Below are 21,315 nucleotides of genomic sequence, written 5' to 3'. Positions count from 1 at the left end.
ATTCACTTTTCAGTTTGATATTTCTCTTTTGATTTTCCTTTTCTTTCATTACGTAATTTAACAATTGATTGAGCAGTATTGTTTCACTTCTAACCAATATAAATTGTGAGACAAAACAATAAAGTTGAACCACGATACTATTAAATATCTGTATGTAGTAACTATGGAGACGAAATATTAAAATATAAACCGAACTGTGCGAAGAAAGAACAAAATATTTATGGTCAAAGGCTGCTCACCTCGTATTCCCCGTGTTCTTCGGCCATTACAGTTTGTAGGTATAATGTTTTGCATAAATATTTTAAATGTGAATTAAATTCTTGAAATGAGAAACAAAAGTTAGACAACTGGTAACATTTACTTTACTCTGCAACCTATGAGAAGGTTAGCGATTACTGGGCTGTTTTACATCACGTCGTACTGGAAAACTTTGAAAAAAGTAAAAATTTTCTAAAAAAAAAGATTCAGTTTACAGCAAATACTGCAGGGGAAAAGTGTTCAGGTTGTGCTGATTCAAACAGTCATTTTGTATCTCTTAAATGTGCTACACTTTGTTAAAGAAAACACACCAGTTTTTCTTTTCTTAAAACTATACTTATAAATTACATCATTAAAATATAATCAAACCTTCAGGTTCAGTCCAGGTTCTTGTTACAAGAAGAATACTTAAAATTATATCTGTGACAAACAAAGGAATTTTATACGTATCGTACTTATTTTTGTAATTGTCTGAATCTAGAATACCAAAAGTGGAAATTTTAAATAGATTTTTGTTTGTGGTGCCATTTGATAGATATGCCATAACTCATTTATTGTTTCGGTCACATACACTGATAGATACAGATATACATGCCATATTATAGTAAGATTAGAAAATGTGACGTTATTAATTCTTTATATTGGACTCACCAAACATATATATCTTCAACACTATATAATGCTCCAATTGGTAATACATAGCCGATACTATGTTCTTGTATTATTAATTAACTTTGCATTTACTTCGTGATTTTAGTAAATTTATAATAATTATTTTACAACAATTACGCTAACAACTTAATATACTGTGATGGTTTACCCGGTGTCTTCTCATCATCAGACAAATGTCTACAACACTTTTGTTACTAAGTTTTCTCAAGCATTTTTGTTCATTTTGAAATTTCACACAAAGATACATGAAGGTTATATGCGATAGCCGTCCTCAATTTAGCAGTGTTAGACGAAAGAGAAAGCAACCAGTCATCACCACCCACTACCAATTCTTCGGTTACTCTTTTACCAACAAATAATAGTATTGACCGTAACATTATCACGAACCCACGGGAGAAAGGACGAGCATGGTTGGTGTGATGGGATTTGTACCTGTGACCCTCAGATTACGAATCAAGCGCCTTAATCATCTGGTCATCTTTGGAATGTTTCCTTAAGTAATAATTTAAGGATCATTGATAAGGATATTAAATTTGGTAAAGTGGTCAAGAATAACCACTTTTTGGTTAAGTGGTCATTTCGGGTAAGAATAACAATGGTACTCTTGGATGATATAACCTGAATATTTTTATTCAGTGATTGTTCTTTTAAAATATTTCTTTCGGGCTCAGAAGGTTAGGATGAATCTAAACATAAATTTATAAAAAAGTAGAAAAGGTAGAATTTTCTGTAAAGGAAGAATAGGGTAGACAACTTTTTATTGTTTTCTTGGAAAGTTCCAAATGTTTAATAGCTCTTACTATTTGGTTTGGTTTCGTCAGTATAACAGACCATACGGTCTTCATACGTATAAAATATATACAAGCTTCGAGTTAAGAGAAATTCGGATGACTTTAGTCAGAAGAAATCTTGTGTGTATGATATGGGGTTAAAACTAACCTGGAACTAAAACGTAATTTGTGAGTTATAAAATAACCATTACTAATCATCTACTGCAATGCATTTTTTTAACTTTTTTGATCTTTTACTGCACCTGTTTTTTTATCCTTCCACAACTTGTGAGCATCTTTCAGGTTTTGAGTGCGCACCAACATATCATATTTTAAACTTTAAGTAAAAAATAATTATAAATCTGTATGAACAGTTTTACTCAGACATACATTATAATTTTGTAACATTTAGTGAGTGTAAGTCACAAAGAAGTAAGAAACCAATCCAGACTTTCATGTTTGTTAACATGCACGTATGTGTATTTTCTTAGAACAAAACACATTGGGCCATCTGCTGAGTCCACCGAGGGGAATCAAACGCCTGATTTTAGCGTTGTAAGTCCGTAGACTTGCTGCTGTACTTGTGGGGGACTGTTTAATATCTAAACTCTAACGTGTTTCTCCAGTAGACAATTTACCTATTAATTATTAAATCATAATCCCAAATCCTATGATTGTATTTGTTAATAAATGTTTATTACTTAACATACTAATTACTCATGTTTTGGTTTTCTTACAGTTTTCTTTGTGGTTTATTTGCTATAAACTTTATGTTTTACAACTCTATGATATTACAGACTTCGATCTGAACAACAACCAATGAAGATCGACTTTGAAAGTATCTATCGTCAACATCTGAATATGATTGGACATTATATACTACTATTATATATATATATCGTGAGCCGTAGTGTCTTTCCAACAGTTTATCTTTGTCTCCTGTTTATAGTATCTTTTTCTCGCGCTAAGTTTGAAAACCTCGGACGAAGACAGAGCTCAACATTTTTTTAAATAACGAAATAACAGGTATGAATAATGTTAACAACAAACAGAATATTCTTCGCTAACTTGTAAGGAATTAATTACACTGTCATTCACATTTTAAAATGTGACGTAACGGTATGTTATTGTTGAGTGGCTTTTAACAGAACACTTCCTATACAAACTTGAAACATAAAATATGGAAAACTGACACCCTTTTGACACACTTACTCTTGAGCAGTGGTTCCCAACCTTTTTTATGCCCCGCACCCCTAAAATTTTTTTTAGAGTATCACAAAATAACTCAATTTGTTTTTATTACTGGTAGTAACTTGTGTATCCTTTCAACTTTATATGTTTGTTTCTTAGTAGTACCTATTTATGTATTTTAATCTAATCATAAAACATTTTGCGGTTCTTTCTATTTTTATTTTTCACATATTACGACTGGATAATAAATATATATATATATATATATGTATACACACACATATATATAAATCTACAGACGACATGTATGATTTGTCACATCTCAAACTTTTTCCTCTGAGATATACACCAACAAACGGTTATACACGTAATCGCGAAGGGCGACCCTTCATTCATGCTCTAGGTACAATTTGTTGAAAAAGTTTAAAGGAGAAATTGTTTTTTAAAACTCAACTTTGAACATCTTCCGTCTTTTCCAACTGCTATCCCTCACTTGTCTGTTTTATATTTCTGTCTTCATTTTCCTTACGTCATATATATACAACAATTGATTGACAAGTATTGCTCAATACAAACTGAGAAACACAATAACGAAATTGTTGGGAGTCTGTTGATAGAAACGGACATCTGTTAAACTTGCTACTGTTTATTGATAAAAACAAGTTTGTTTTATTTTTTTAAACTGCGTTTCTTAAAGCACCCCGCTAGTGCAGTGGTATGTCTCCGGATTTACAACGCTTAAATTAGGGGTTGGATTCCCTTTGGCTTCACTGTAAGAAAGCACACACCATTTCTTATAACTATAAGTTACATCAATAAAGATACAATCAAACTTTCAGGTTTAGTCCAAGTGAAAGCTGGGTTCTTGTCACAAGGAGGGTACTTAACATTCTATCGATCTTAAACAAAGGAATGTTATAAGTATCGTATTTAGTTTTATAACTGTATGAATCTAGAATAGTAAATGTGGGAATTTTTAAATAGATTTTGATTTGTGGTGACATTTTATAGATATGCTATGATGTATTTATTGTTTCTGTAGATAGATACAGATATAAACATCATCTTATAGTAATATTAAAAAATATGACGTAATTCTATATATTGAATATAGAATATATTATGATGTATTTATTGTTTCTGTAGATAGATACAGATATAAACACCATCTTATAGTAAGATTAAAAAAATATGACGTAATTCTATATATTGAATATAGAATATGCTATGATGTATTTATTGTTTCTGTAGATAGATATAAACACCATCTTATAGTAAGATTAAAAAATATGACGTAATTCTATATATTGAATTTACCAAAAATATTTTTATTCAACATTGTAACATGCTACACTTGTTAATATACAGCCTATACTATGTTGTTGTATTATTAATTAACTTTGCTTTTGTTCGTGATTTTAGTAAAGTTTGATAATTATAATTATATAACCCACAACAACTTAATATTCTGTGAGGGTTCACCTGGTGTCGTATTATCATTACTAACAACAACTTAATACACTGTGATGGTTCACCTAGTATCGTATTATCATTACTAACAACAACTTAATACACTGTGATGGTTCACCTGATGTCGTATTATCATTACTAAAATGTTTACGACATTTCAATTTCTCAGCTGTGTATGGAACATTTTCTCACGTTGGGTGATACTCAATTAAGGGGCAGTGATAATGTGGTTGAGTTTACAACAACAAGCAATATTTTGATCAGGTAGTCATTTTAGTTAAAATAACAATTTTAGGTAGAATGTTGTTGTTTTGAATTAAGCACAAAGCTATACAATGGGCTATGACTCGTGACTGGGCGGTATGCTGTAGCGGTCAATCCAATTATTTCCTTGTAAAACAGTGTTTTGACACACCTACTCTAGAACAACCCTTTATTTATAACCTAGGTATAATTTGTTAACTACCTTTAAAGGAGAAATTGTCTGTTTTATAACTCAACTTTGAACATCTGAATTTTCCCACTGCTATCTCTCACTTATCTGTTTTATATTTTTGTATTCATTTTCCTTTTTGTTCGGTCCCCCATGGTACAGCGGTAAGTTTACGGATCTACAACACTAAAATCACGCGTTCGATTCTCCCCTGTGGACTCAGCAGATAGTTTGGTGCGGCTTTGCTATAAAAAACATACACGTTCTCTTTAGGTTACGTCACGTATTTACAACAATTGATTGACGAGTATTGTTACGCTTTTAACCAATACAGACTGTTAAAGACAACAATAAAATGTAGCTATAATGTTATTGAATATTTGCATATAGTAACTAAGGAGACAAGATGTTAAAGTAGGAACCGAACTGTGCGAAGAAAAAGTAAAATTTTGTAGTCGAAAGTTTCTAACATTACATTTCGTTGGTATTTTGGCCAGTACAATTTGCAGGTATAAAGTTTTGTATAAATATTTTAAATGTATATTCACATGAGATTATTATATAAATCTGAATTAAATTCTTGAAATGAAAAACAAAACTTAAACAATATGTAGGGAACATTCATGTTACTCTACAACCTGTGAGAGGCTTAGTAATTAGGGTAAGCAAACATGGGGCTGTTTTTGATAGTATGGCACTGAAATATTTAGAAAAAGTGAACATTTTATGAGAAAAAAGATTCTTCTTACGGCAGCTACTTGATTGTGCTAATACAAACAATCATTTTTTATACAATAAATGTGCTACTGTTTATTGAATAATTTGTTTGTTTGTTTTGGAATTTCGCACAAAGCTACTCGAGGGCTATCTGTGCTAGCTGTCCCTAATTTAGCAGTGTAAGACTAAAGGGAAGGCAGCTAGTCATCACCACCCACCGCCAACTCTTGGGCTACTCTTTTAGCAACGAATAGTGGGATTGACCGTCACATTATACACCCCCACGGCTGGGAGGGTGAGCATGTTTAGCGCGACGCGGGCGCGAACATCTCTGTTATTTCTCTAAATCTTAATTGCTGTTAACGACACATCTTTTATCAGTAAAGTTATGCTTCTAATCTTTACTTTGTTCCACAGATTTATTTGATAATACTACTACCCTAACCCTGATTCTTCTGCGTACGCGAGTTAAATAGAACCAGTCGGTGGTTTCTGAACTACTGCATTACACGTGTACAAGAGTGTAGTTTAAGTAAATATGACACCTAACGTAACATTTAAGCGTTATTAATGGTAATGTTGGCCATGTAAATTCAAATATTACGTAACAATAATTCTGGTCATGTAAATTATGTACTGTATTTGAAGTTTTATGAACTGCATTTTCGTGGAGTTTAGGATTATATGAGATTTCATTAATATATTTTAAACGTGTGGTAAAAGTTTGGTGAAACGGAGAGCGCCTAGAGACAACAGTTGGTTCGTTTCGTGATACATAGATAACGTACCCTCTTTTGTCTCTGTACTGGTAGTTTCGTTAATAATATTAGCTATAGTATCTAATTATATTACTTGTTAAATATTTATTTATTAGTAAATTTTAGTTATAGATTTTGTTTCGCATTATCAACTTAATATACGTATTTAGGACTAACCTGAATCTCCTAGGCTGGTCTAGCCTCTTGAGATGTTATTGAGATTAAGGCCGAAAATAATACTTTTATAAAAAAAAAGAACGTTAGAAAAGACATTTAATTATCTATACTTATTAAAAGGGTTATTTGTTGTTGTTTTTTTAGAATCACTCTAAGTAGGTAGCTTGCTTTGATCTTAAGTCAATATTAATGTAATTTGTACAACAAAGCTATTGTATGTATTATTAATAACTATTAGCTTGTGTGTACCTCTTGATGTACTTTTAAAGTTACATTTCACATTATGTGCAAGTTATTCAGTAGTTTAATTAATACCTTACGTCTAGTCCATTTAAGTGGTTTAACTGCTCGTGTGTAAATTAAATACAATGACTTTGTGTAATTTATAATAATTTAATCACTTACGTATACCTTCCAAGTTGAAGATGTTTTACCACTTATCAAATTTGTGTGATAGATGTAAGTAGTAATCTAAGAATATTTTAAACTTTGTAGAATTTAAAAGAAAATTGTTATTACCCACTGGTATTTAATATAAGGAATGAAAATACAGCCATTAATTCATTTATATAAGCCTTCAAAGTATTATTTTAAAATACCTTAAGATACACAAAGAACAACACAACTCTGAAGGATGCGTTTTGATTTCTAGTGTCTTACTAAAATATTTTCATCATTATTCAAAGTATGTCTGATTCGTAAGCATTTTGAGTCTTGAGTTATTTTATTTACAGGACTGGTTATGTAAAACTACATTATTCCTCAAAATGTACGAGCAAAACTGAATGTTCATAGAATGTCTCCTACTACATTGCAGTCTGTTTTCAGTAAGGATGCACCACTCAAACTTTACTACTTGATAGGTTGAGGTAAGTAGTTGAGAATAATACGAATCTTATTCTTTTTATTTGTTGTGCCTTGCTACGATGGGTTTAGTTTTAAACCATAGCTACGTGACGTCTTTAATTAAGTAGTACTATATAAATTACTCAATTTAGCTCTTGTTACATGGAGCTTAAACATCATACTGCTATTGTTCAAGCAGTTTCAACATCATTATTATTACCGAAACCAAAGGTAGACTGAGGTTATGTTTGCATCCATGTGTTTGTGTGTTTATCAGCAATATTTCTCGAAAACATTTGGGTAGATTTGAACGAAAGTTAGTATACAATTGGACTATGACCCAACTCAGAAGTGATTAATATTTGGAGGGCCGATGTCAAAGATAACAGCGAGTTCACGAAAAAAAATCATATTTGTTACCATGGAGACCGATTTTGTACACTACTTTTGTTTTATATCTTATTTAAAAACGAACGGATTTGTTGAAACTTTGTAATCATGTAGAATATCATTACTTTTTGGTGTTGAAAACGACAAACATTCAGACACATTTTCAAATGTTTCAAGGATTAAATATGGTCAACGCCATTCAGGTACTGGTATTATTATTTAAAAAATCAATATTATTGTTTTATTATTGACTGAGTTAAAGGTATTGCGTTGAGCAGGTTACAAAATCGTAGTTTAGAATGCACTTGATTACTGATAAATTTAACGCCATCCTTTTGTTTCACTTTAAAACATCCTGTACCGAGTTAGTAACATTGTTAGCACTTGGTTGAATGAGGCCTTACAACAATAACGTTATTTAAACAAACCTGTTTCTAAACGATACAAAACATGGAAACTTACCAACTTGTCGGGATCAATATAAACCAGTGAACTAAATATTTAGTTTGTGAGTTATTTTTTATACAAGCATGATCATGTTTTGTTTATAACAAGAAGCCTTGACTATACCATTTCTTTCCAACCTGAGAATAAAAGATTTAGTCTCAATTGTTAAGTTGGTTAAGAATAACGATATGGATGTCAGATATATAAAAATTATTAAGAATGGATATATGAAGTTCAAATAGCAAGACGATGAAGAATATAGATCTTGGTGAGAAGTGGTCGGTAATACAATGAATAATAGGGATTTGGGTGTCAAATAGTTAGCAAGACGATTAAAAATAGAGACGTGGATATCAAGCAGTCAAGATAATGCAAAATGGAGATCTGATAGTTAGAAAAGAGGTGAACAATAAATATTTGGTTGCCAGATAGTTAGTGAGACGATGAAGAATAAAGATGTGGATGTCAAACAGTTAGAAAGTTAGAATAATGATGTGGAAATCAGATAGTTATAACAATATGAAGAATAGACATATGAAGTTCAAATAGCAAGACGATGAAAAATACAGTACTGTGGTCTTTAATACAATGTATAATAGGGATTTGGGTGTTGTATAGAAAGAAGGACAAAAATAGAGATTTGTGTGTCAAATAGTTAACAAGACGATAAATAATAGAAATATGGATATCAAACAGTTAAAACAGAGTTGAAGAATAAAAATATAGAATCCAGATAGTTATAAAGATATGAATAATAGATATATTGATTTGATATAGCAAAACGAAGAACAATAGAGATGTGGATGGGAAGTTGTGAGTAACATAACAAAGAATAGAGATCTGGGTATTAAACACATAAAAGGACAAGAATAAACATTTCAGTGTCAAATAGTTAGGAAGACGAGGAAGAATAGAGATCTGCATATCAAATAATTAAAAGTTGTATGTCAGATAGTTATAAAATTATCAAGCATAGATTTGTGACGTTGAAATAGCAAGACGATGTCAAACAGTCGTTAAGATAATGCAAAATGGAGATCTAAAGAATTAATAGTTAGAAAAGAGGTGAAGAATAAAGATATTGAAGCCACATAGTTATAAAGATATGAATAATAGACATATGAATATCAAATTGCAAGGATAAAAATAGTTTGTTTGTTTTGGAATTTCGCACAAAGCTACTCGAGGGCTATCTGTGCTAGCCGTCCCTAATTTAGCAGTGTAAGACTAGAGGGAAGGCAGTTAGTCATCACCACCCACCGCCAACTCTTGGGCTACTCTTTTACCAACGAATAGTGGGATTGACCGTCACATTATACACCCCCACGGCTGGGAGGGCGAGCATGTTTTAGCGCGACGCGGGCTCGAACCCGCGACCCTCGGATTACGAGTCGCACACCTTACGCGCTTGGCCATGCCAGGCCTTTCCCATTGCTACCCCTCACTTATCAGTTTTATTTTTATATATCATTTCCTTCTTTTTTGGCTTACGTCACTTTGTTACAACAACTGATTCAAGAGTGTAGTTACACTTGAAACGAATACAAACTGTGAAGAAAGGCAACAATAAAGTGGAACCACAATATTACTGAATATTTGCATATAGTAACTATGGAGACCAGACATTAAAATAAAAGCCGAACTTTGAGAAGAAAGAACAAAATTTTATAGCAAAAAATTACCCACCTTACATTTCATAGGTATTTCGACCAGTACAATTTGTAGGTATAAAGTTTTGTATGAATATTTTAATTGTATATTCACATAAGATGATTCTAAAAATCTCAATTAAATTCTTGAAATAAGAAACAAAAGTCAGACAACTAGTAACATTCATTTTACTCTGCAACCTGTGAGGCTCAGCAATTAGAGTTAACAAGTACTGGGCTGTTTCAGATAGCGTCGTACTGAAAACTTTAGAAAAATGTGTAATTTTCTAAGACAAAAATATTATTTTATACAGTAATTAATGCAGTGGAAAACTGTTCTCATTGTGTGAAGCAAACATTATTTTTGGTCTATTAAGTGTGTTATCGTTTATTTATAAATTAAGAGTTGTGTAACTTCTTTCCTTAAAATTATATTTACAAATTACATCAATAAATATATAAGCAGATTTAGTCCTAGTGAAAGTCTGGTTCTTGTTATGAGGTCAGAACTTTAAAACTCTGTTCTTTCATTAACAAAGGTTTGTCGTACGTATCGTAATTATCATCAGTCAAATGTCCACGATATTTTTCTTTCTAAGTTCCATCAGGTATCTTTAGAATGTTTCCTCACGTTGGATGATAATGAATAGGCTTTGATAAGGAATTTAAAAGTGGTAGAGTTGTCAAGAATAACGACCATTTTGATCAAGTAATTATTTTAGTTGAGAATAACATTGTTATTGTCGGACGATGTAACATAAATATTTTTATTTAATGATAGTTCTTTTAAAAGATTTATTCAGGGCTTAAATGGTAAGGACGAACATTAGAGCTAAAATCATAAGAAGTAGAAAAGGCAGATTTCATTATTTTCGTCATGAAAAAAATTATTGATTCGACAAAGAGTTACTTTGTCTTTCACAAGAAGGTCCTTTAGGTGTCTGTATTGTGATTTAAAAGTGTAAACTATGTTAGGTACATAGAGTTTACGTGGTGGAAGAGAGAACTGAAGACCTTTAGCTATCACTGATTTACACTGATTATTTGTGTTATAATTACATAGGTTAACAATCTGGTCGCCAGGATGAAACTAGGAATGAATGCTGTAATCAACACTGGTATCAATGATTCTAAGGTTAGTACAGTAGACTTTAAACTTTTTTCAGTAAATTTTATGTTCTGTTGACGTTTGGTTCGAAATTCTTGATCCAAACTTTTACTCCACCAAACATGCTCACCCTTTATGATGTGTGTTAGGGGAGGGAGAATATTGTTAGGGTCAGTCTCACTATTCGTTTATGAAAGAGTGGTTAGTGGATGGTGATGACTAGGTACATCTATTCTTTGTTTGTTTTTTGTTTGTTTGTTTTTGAATTTCGCACAAAGCTACTCGAGGGCTATCTGTGCTAGCCGTCCCTAATTTAGTAGTGTAAGACTAGAGGGAAGGCAGCAAGTCATCACCACTCACCGCCAACTCTTGGACTACTCTTTTACCAACAAATAGTATGATTGACCGTAACATTATAACGCCCCCCACGGATGAAAGGGCGAACATGTTTGGTACGACGGGGATTCGAACCCGCAATCCTCAGATTACGAGACGCACGCTTTAACACGTTTGGCCATGCCAGGCCTCTATTCTTTCACTGCTGAATTACGGACGGCTAGCATAGATAGCCCTTGTGTAACTTTAAGCCAAATTTAAAACAAACTCCACCAAAACATGCTCACCCTTTATGATGTGTGTGGGGGGGAGAACATTGTTAGGGTCAATCTCACTATTCGTTTGTGAAAGAGTGGTTAGTGGATGGTGATGATGAGGTACCTCTATTCTTTCACTGCTGAATTACATACGACTAGCGTTGATAGCCCTCGTGTAGCTTCAGCCCAATGTAAATCAAAGCAACAGTATCTTCAGACAAATCTGATAATCTAACAACTTTTGAACATTTTGGTTTGGTTCTTTAAAGTGGAGATACTTTGGATTCACGTTTCGAAGAATGCATTCTGAAGAAAAGCAAATTTCAAGGTTGATGATTAATGGTATAACTATATTGAAGATGAAGAAATAGATTCATACAACAGAAGGGAACAGAGATAAAGTTTTCAATATTTTACAGATTCAGTATTTAAAGCAAAAAAATAAAAAATCTTGATAATGAGAAACCTACTTCAGATAAAATGTATATCAGAATGGCTGGTATGGGTACTAACACTTTTACTGAGAAGGAGAGAAAAACATTTCGACCTTCCAAGATCATCTTCAGGTGAAGAAAGAGAGAGTTCGCAAGTGGCCGTTGCTGGACATATGTCTCAGGGACGATGGTATAAACCAGTGGTGCACAAACGTTTAGAGTCAGGGGCCACAAAAAGTGAAGATTAAAATTGTCCCACAGTTGTTTGACACAAGATGGACATCACATTTAAGAACACACAAATGACGATTACATTAAAGTGTTTGCACATTATTCTGAGAAATGTTACAATACGTCAACTGTCACAAAGTCAATGCGATGGATGGTGCTGCATGTCATCTACGAACTCAGAAATGTCCAGCTTGATGCTTGACGTTGAAAGACGCAAGATTGCTTCCAGATGATCATCAGTCAGCTGATTGCGAGTGTTGTTTTATTCAGTTTCATATACGAGAAAGCCTGTTCACAGGTGGTGTGGACAAGTGCGTTCTCTTTCAGATTAGCAAATGTATCAGGCAACGTTTTGTAGAAGTCAAGCAAACTGTTTTCTCGGTAAATAGCACGCAGTTCATCAGATGCTTCGAGATCAGTAAGTTAAAGCTGATATTCTGCTGAAAAGTCATCCACTGACACACTGAACGGATCAGCAAAAAGTTTCATCAACAATCTGCATTGGTCAAAGTCGTGAGTGAAACCGTGAGTTGAAGGATTGGATCAAAGTATCTAGCTTCCCAACATAAACTTGTGTGTCAATGTCCTGATTCTTCTGTAGCTGTGACTGAAAAGTGGGAAAGTGCACGAAGTTGCCTGATGTTGTTTGCTGCCAGAATAACTGCAACTTTGTCCTGAAAGCTGAGGCGTAATTTGCAAGCTGACAGACAAGCTGATCTTTGCCTTGCAACTTCAAATTCAGATCATTCAAGTGTTGTGTCATGTCGACCAGAAAGGTCAAATCAGCTTACTATGTTGGATTAATCAACTCCAATAATCTTCTGAGCATCTTCCCTCGACTCAGCCAGCGTACTTCACAGTGATACACAAGGTCACCATAGTCTTAATAAATTTTTTCAAGAAGACTTTGAAACTGACTGTGCTTGAGCCCTCGTGATTTGATGAATTTAATGGTTTTCGTCACTAACGCCATCAGTGCCTGAAAACGAAGTTCTTTAATGCACAGGTTCTGTTGGTGAATAATGCAGTGCAACTTCACCAACTATTTGTTCTGCTTTCCTCAATGCTTCATCAACAGTGCTACCAGCCCGCTACTTTCTCCGGTCATGGCTGGTGCTCCATCAGTTGTCACACTTACCAGTTTCGTGAAATCCAATGAAACACTACTATACTACTGTCTCCTCGAACAGAGCAGACCCAGTTGTCTGACCCTTCATGGAACCTTGCTGATTTGTTCCTCTGTGATATCAAACGATGACGACACACCATGAAAAAAAAACTAGTAGCTGTGCTGTTGAACTGATGTCAGTCGACTCGTCTGCTGCTAAAGAGAAGTAGACAAAGTTGGCTGCTTTATTTGAAAGCGGTCTTGTCACATCTGCTGAGAGGTGTGAAATTCTTCACTGAACTGTCGTGCGATTCAAAGCCACCATCTGTAGCTTGCGGACTGCTTCCGGACACAACTTTTCCGATACAGTAATCATGCATTGCTTAACAAAATAACCATCAATGAACGGTTGGCCAGATTTCGCTATCATCAACGAAATATCGTAACTGACCTCACATGCTGCACCTAAATCTGCTGACTGCTTTGAGAAAACGTTCTGCGACTGCCGCAGAGATTCTATTCGAGCTGTTCGTTCATCAGTGACTACGTTGTGGAAATCTTTATGCTTCGACTCATAATGACACTTTATATTGAATACCTTCGCCACTGCTACTGTCGAATGACACAGCAGACAAATCACGTTCTTCTGTTCTTAAAGAAAACAGTACTGTGCAGTACAATCATCATGAAACTGCCGGTTTTCGTCATCAACTTTTCTTTTACGATTAGCTACCATTTTGTGACGAAATAATATCAAAATAGGGCTCGTAAGTAAATCTCGAAGAACAATTGGAACGCGTGAGATTTCGTAATTAAGGAAATATTACGTCATTAAGCCAAAGATTAAATGCCTATGCATTAACGAGATTTTTTTATTAAATTTTCTTTATTGCTCGACACAAATATGGAACCATCAAGTGTCTAATCTAATGCATATTCTTCTATAGCGCTTAATCTTCGCGAATTCTAAGTGCGCGAACTCTCTATGTTTGAGTTTCCTATTGGACATTGCGGGCCTGATTTTGTGCACCACTGACATAAACAGATACGGAAAGTTATTTACCCGTTGATAAAATAAAACGTGGTTATTTTGCTGTCGAAACAAGGGTAAACTGCTATCTGCAGTGTCGTGCATAGAAACAACAAAAACCACAAGAAGGTCTTTCCCCGAATTTTAGTTAAGCTATAGCTAGCAGAAAGGCCGAATTTACACCCTGAACTGGTCTCGCGGGCAGATTGAAATTTTTACTATGTGACTAAGTATCGGGAATGTATTGCTCGTGCTAACTAGACACTGCTAGACAGATCACAGCCAAAAGGAGCTTGCTTGATCGATGTTCATAGGTGTCCGCGACACACACTTCAAAACCCCAGTCGTAATGTTTGTCTGCTCATTCTGTCATTGTTAATTTGTTATGTTACTTAATAGCATTACATACAAAGTAAGTTTTATGTGTGTAAAAACGGCTCGTTTGGGTTGAGAAAATATTTTACGTAGAGGAGCGAACAACGTGGTCAGCTTCCGGTCAGTTACCTCTTTCTTTCTTTGTGAACCTGACGATGACCGAACTAGCCGTTTTTACATATATATTTCTCTACAAGTGGGTTTTCTCGATATCATTAAAGTAAGTTTTACTTTGCAGGTAACATGTTTACCAAACAAATGAAGACAACATGTACTACTCAGTGCACCTCTTTATTGAATCACTAAATGCCAGCACAAATATATATTATGTACACTGAAAGTTTGCCAAATTTCATACAGATACATAAGTCGTATCAATACAGTCCTCTCGAGTTCTTCATGGTAAGTACTCGGATGTTACTCTTTTACCAATACATTTTTAATATTTAGTGTTTGAATTAATTAAATACAGAAACAGATAAGGAAAGTTATTCAACCATTGATGAAACAAAACATGCTTATTGTACTGTCAAAACAAGGGCAAACTGCTATCTGCAGTGTCGTGTATGGAAGCGTCATTAACCACGAGAAGGTCTCCCCCCCTGGTACATCTGTAAAACATACATATCGTGTTGATTTATTTACTGATACCGCTCAACAACATGCATGCCTGGTTCACTAAATTACCCTGTACAACTGAACAACACAGACACCGGGTTCACTAAATTACCCTGTACAACTGAACAACACAGACACCGGGTTCACTAAATTACCCTGTACAACTGAACAACACAGACACCGGGTTCACTAAATTACCCTGTACAAGTGAACAACACAGATACCTGGTTCACTAAATTACCCTCTACAACTGAACAACATAGATACGTGGTTCACTAAATTACCCTGTACAACTGAACAACAAAGATACCTGGTTCACTGAATTACCCTGTACAACTGAACAACATAGATACCTGGTTCACTAAATTACCCTGTACAACAGAACAACAGAGATACCTGGTTCACTAAATTACCCTGTACAACTGAACAACGTAGATACCTGGTTCACTAAATTACCCTCTACAACTGAACAACATAGATACCTGGTTCACTAAATTACTCTGTACAACTGAACAACGTAGATACCTGGTTCACTAAATTACCATGTACAACTGAACAACGTAGATACCTGGTTCACTAAATTACCATGTACAACTGAACAACATAGATACGTGGTTCACTAAATTACCCTGTACAACAGAACAACAGAGATACCTGTTTCACTAAATTACCCTCTACAACTGAACAACATAGATACCTGGTTCACTAAATTACCCTGTACAACTGAACAACAAAGATACCTGGTTCACTAAATTACCCTGTACAACTGAACAACATAGATACCTGGTTCACTAAATTACCCTGTACAACTGAACAACAGAGATACCTGGTTCACTAAATTACCCTGTACAACTGAACAACGTAGATACCTGGTTCACTAAATTACCCTGTACAACTGAACAACAAAGATACCTGGTTCACTGAATTACCCTGTACAACTGAACAACATAGATACCTGGTTCACTAAATTACCCTGTACAACTACCTGGTTCAACCCTGTACAACTGAACAACATAGATACCTGGTTCACTAAATTACCCTGTACAACTGAACAACACAGATATCTGGTTCACTAAATTACCCTGTACAACTGAACATCATACATGCCCAGTTGACTACTTCACTGGTACAACTGAACATCATACAACTTTAAATAATAATTATGAATCTGTACGAACAATTTTACTCACATATACTATAGACTTTATAATTTTGTGAGATGTGAGAAACCAATCGAAACTTTCATGTTTCTTTATATGTGAAGTCTGACAAGATTCCCAGTATACAATTTACCTGTTGTTTTAACCCTTAATCCCAGAGCCTATGGGCGTATTTTTAACAATAGATAATTTACCTATTGGTTTTTTAACTTCTAATCCCAAATTCTGTTGTTGTATTTGTTATCTAATTCTCATTTCTTGACATAGTAAATACTCAAGCCTCGTTTTTTGTACAATTTTCTTAGAGGTTTACTTTTGACAGACTTTTTATCTCATCCTTTTATATTGTTACAGAATTCGATATCAACACCAATCAGTGAAGACTGACTTTGAAAGCAGCTGTAGACAATATTTGATTGGACAGAGAACATTATGTACTGCTTGTTTTATATATACTGTGAACAGTGGTGTCTGTCCATCAGTTCATCTGTCTCCTGTTTATAACGGCTTCACTTCTCATGTTGAGTGTGAAAAGCTATGGATGAAGTCAAAGTACAACATTAACTTTTAAATAACAGTAGAACAGGTATGAATAATGTTAACAACAAACAGGATATTCTACACTAACTTGTTATGAATTAATAACACTATGTATCAGAATTTGAAATGTGACATAACGGTTTGTTATTGTTAAATTGTTCTTAGCAGAACACTTACTATACAAACATAGAAAATCAAAACTCATGTAACACCCTTACTCTAGAGTATCACACAATCTTACAATTAGTCTTTAGTCACTGCTACACGAGGGCTATTTGCGCTAGTCGGCCATAATGTAGCAGAAAGACCAGACATCGCTACCAACCGCCAATTCTTGGTCTACTATTTTATCAACGAATAGTGGGATTGACTGTAATATTATAATGTCCTCATGGCTGAATGGTCGATCATGTTTGGCGTGGCGTGGAGAAGTACACCGGACTTTTGTACCATTTGCTGGTGTATAACTCATCACATACAAACATGGATCACCATTAGGTTCCTCGACTCAAATCACTACAAGTTGGTGTATATATAAATAATTTACGTAGGTTCTCATACACTTTCTCACTCAATTATCACGATAACTGTATTTATATATACACATATATATGTATGTACATAGTTGTAGATGGACGAGAATTTAAATAGAAATGTTGTTGGTTGTTTTTTTTTAGGGTAACACTGTCTTCTCAGTCAACGTTGTACGAATGTTGATGACGAAGCTACATATGGATAATTCCACAGAAACTGCGCATGTCAGGTAGATATTAGTGGTTGTCTTATTTAATAACAAACTCAGCGATGGTAAAACCTATTTTAAAATTTGAAGAAAAATAAACATATGAGTATCTAGAAAACTATGGGAAAATATCAGTATATTTAGTGAAGTAATTGTTGTATTTTTTACTTTATAAGTAATTCTATCTTTCTAAAAGTAGTGACACAGAAATTCAAAAATGTTCTGGTGTTTGTCCTGTTTTGAATTATTAAGATTTTTATTGATTACATCAATTACCACTCCTCAACATATTTCACACCTGAACATTGATAATAAAACTGTAAACAGTTTCAGGTTTGATTTGTTTTCTTTTAATCAATAGCTTAACCTTTTAATGTACTTCTGTACATCAGAATTCCCAGATGTTGAGTGATTTATAGAACTGTGCATTCTTAAAAACACATTAACTCATTACAATAAAATTTATATCAGGCTGTGACTGTTATACAAGATTAAATATTAAAATAAATAGATACAGCTTAAAGGATTTACCGGAGTTTTCAAAATCTATAAAATAAAAATTAGTCGTAGAATCACTAGAAACAAAAGTCCACGAAACGTATTAGGGATTTTATTGGAAAGAAATGTAAACAGCTTTCCAAAGGAAAATAAATGTCAGAAGAGAATAAATAACTGTTTTATAGGAAAGTCATCAAAGCTACTGCGCTTCTTTTCCGTTTACTCGGAATCACTTATCTTCTGCATCAGTCCTCATGACGATACTCACCTAGAGAGGGAGTACATGGTAACTAACGCCTTGTTGTAGTCCTCCAAGTAAGTATTTCAAGTCTGATTTTATATGAACGGGGAAAACAGAAAAATGTGGGTGTGGTTCTTACTGGCCATAAATCTGTTATTTTCACATCGCTTCCAAGTCCTTGACAGTGCTGGATATTAAACCTTACGGTCCGTCCAGTTACTATTATTTCTGTATCTTACACAGTTAGGACTGGCATGGCTTAGCGCGTTAAGGCGTGTGCTTCGTAATCTTAGGGTCGCGGGGTCGCGCCAAACATGCTCGCCCTCCCAGCCGTGGGGGCGTTATAATGTGACGGTCAATCCCACTATTCGTTGGTAAAAGAGTAGCCCAAGAGTTGGCGGTGGGTAGTGATGACTAGCTGCCTTCCCTCTAGTCTTACACTGCTAAATTAGGGACGGCTAGCACAGATAGCCCTCGAGTAGCTTTGTGCGAAATTCCAAAACAAAGAAACAAAAAATCTTACACAGTTCGTAAGTTTGTGTGTGTGTTTTCTTACAGGAAAGCCACATCGGGCTGTCTGCTGAGCCCGCTGAGGGGAATAGAATCCATGAATTTAGCGTTGTAAATCCTAGACTTTCCGCTGTACCAGCGGGAGGGGGGAGAGTTTGAAAACTGTCTGACAGAATATTTATTAATCATTTCTCTAATATGTCAATGTATGTATAATCACAACTATCTGGCTATAATTCTTAAGCCTCCTGAACTGACTAAAAGAACAACAGTGGGAAATTATCATTACTTAAACTTAAGTCAAATTATTTACCGACAAACTAACTCAGTGTAACATCTGAACTGGTCATCACCAACCACTGCCTAATCTTGGGCTACTCCTTTACTTACGAATAGTGTTATTGAAGGTCACATAATGACACCTCAACGTCTGAAAGAGCGGCCACGTATAGTAACTAAGGAGACAAGATATTAAAATGAGAACCGAACTGTGCGAAGAAAAAACAAAATTTTATGGAAGAAAGTTTCTCACACTGCTGTTCATGGGTACTTCGTCCAGCACAATTTGTAGGTATAACGTTTTCTATAAATATTTTAATTGTATATTCCCATGGAAACATTTTATACATCTGAATTAAATTCTTAAAATAAGAAACAAAAGTTAGACAATTAGTAAGTAACATTCACTTTACTCCACAACCAGTGAGAAGCCTAGTAAATAATGTTAGCAAATACTTGTCTGTTTTCAATAACGTCGTGTTGAAAAGTTTAGAAAAATTGAACATTTTCTATAAAAAAAAGAGAGAATCTTTTTACGACACGTACTGCATGGGAAAGGTTTTCGGACTGTTCTAATATACACTATATTTTATTATCTGTTAAATGTGGTACCGTTTTTAAAAAAAGATATAATCAAATCTTCAGGTTTAGTCCCAGTGAAGGTAGGGCTCTTGTTATACGAAGAGTACTTAATATTCATTTCTATGGAAAAACAAACGCTTGTTGTTTGTATCATAGTTACTTTTAAAATTATCCGAATTTAGAATGTTAAAGTGAGAATTTTTTATAGATTTTTCTTTATAGAGACATTTGATAAATAGTGACACACTGTATTTATTATTTCGGTCAAATAGACACAGATATGCACGTCATGTCGTTTATGTAATAGTGAGATTAGAAAATATAACTTAATTAATTTTTTATATTGGATTTACCTAAAATATATATCCTGAATGTTATATAATGCTGCAATTGTTAATATGTAGCGTAAAATATCTTACATATTCCACATTCACTATTTAAAGCAAAACAAAAATAATACATTATTTCTACCTAAATAACTAAAATACATTGCTGAAATAACAATTATTTAATCAAAACTAAAATATATCGAAAGTTAATTACTAAAAATAAAAAAAAAATCTTCATATATTAAATGGAACGATTTTAATGAAGACCACATGATATTTGGTGTTGGTTAAAGTTGTTTGATGTAGATGGTTTCTTTAAGTATAAATTCCAGATCAGTATCATCCCCACAAAGAATATTTATATTTTATCGTTCGTGTCCTGTTTCTTCACATGTTAGCGTATAAACGAAAACCATGTGTCACCGAACATTTCTGTGTGTTTTCATGAACAATCCCGTATTTTATTAGTTCTTACTACTAGATGGCGTTCGGCTTTCTCAGTACATCAGGCCATGCAGTTTTCTTGGGTGAAAATATGGACAAGCCCTGAACAAAGATAAATTTGGATGTCTTTAGTCAGAAGAATTCCCTTCTGTATGATATGGGGTTAAACTTAATCTGGAACTAAAACATAATTTGTGAGTTATAAAAAGCGGTTACCTATCACCATATTGATCTGTATTTTTTATCCTATTTTTAACTTAACTGTTTTTTTTATCCAACACGAACTTGTAAGCACCTTTGACATGTTGTGTGCACACCCACATATCATATTTTAAACTTTAAGTAAAACATAATTATAAATGTATACTAACAGTTTTATTCATAAATACTTTAGACTTTATAATTATGAATCATTCATTCAGTGTATGTCAAGAATTAAAACCAATCCAGATTTCATGTTTGTTTAAATGTGAACGAGTTTCTTCAGTAGACAACCAACCTATTGATTTTGACTCCAAATCCTATGATTGTAGTTGTTAACTAATTATCATTTCTTCACATACTAATTACTCATGTCTTGTTTTTCGTACAATTTTCTTAGTGGTTTACTTTCTGCAATCTTTTTATCTTACCTTTTATGATATTACAGAATTTGACCTGAACAACGACCACGACTTGTGAGTAACTTTCAGATGTAGAGTGCACACGTTTATAT

At 33.9% G+C, this 21,315-nt stretch overlaps 1 long non-coding RNA gene across 2 annotated transcripts; it reads left to right on the top strand.

Moving 5' to 3' along the window:
• The first annotated feature begins 7,223 nt into the window (after positions 1 to 7,223).
• Positions 7,224 to 18,131, top strand: LOC143243045 (uncharacterized). 2 transcript variants are annotated; one of them, XR_013023795.1, is made up of 3 exons: positions 7,224 to 7,315; positions 10,842 to 10,913; positions 17,653 to 18,131. It is a non-coding gene; the product is annotated as an uncharacterized LOC143243045 (long non-coding RNA). The 2 variants fall into 2 exon arrangements; XR_013023796.1 differs by lacking the exon at positions 17,653 to 18,131 and adding an exon at positions 14,896 to 15,383.
• The last annotated feature ends 3,184 nt before the right edge of the window (positions 18,132 to 21,315 follow it).

The sequence above is a fragment of the Tachypleus tridentatus genome, unplaced genomic scaffold, assembly GCF_004210375.1.
Source record: "Tachypleus tridentatus isolate NWPU-2018 unplaced genomic scaffold, ASM421037v1 Hic_cluster_2, whole genome shotgun sequence".
Taxonomy (NCBI): Eukaryota; Metazoa; Arthropoda; class Merostomata; order Xiphosura; family Limulidae; genus Tachypleus; species Tachypleus tridentatus.
This window is presented reverse-complemented; position numbering and strand designations above follow the sequence as displayed.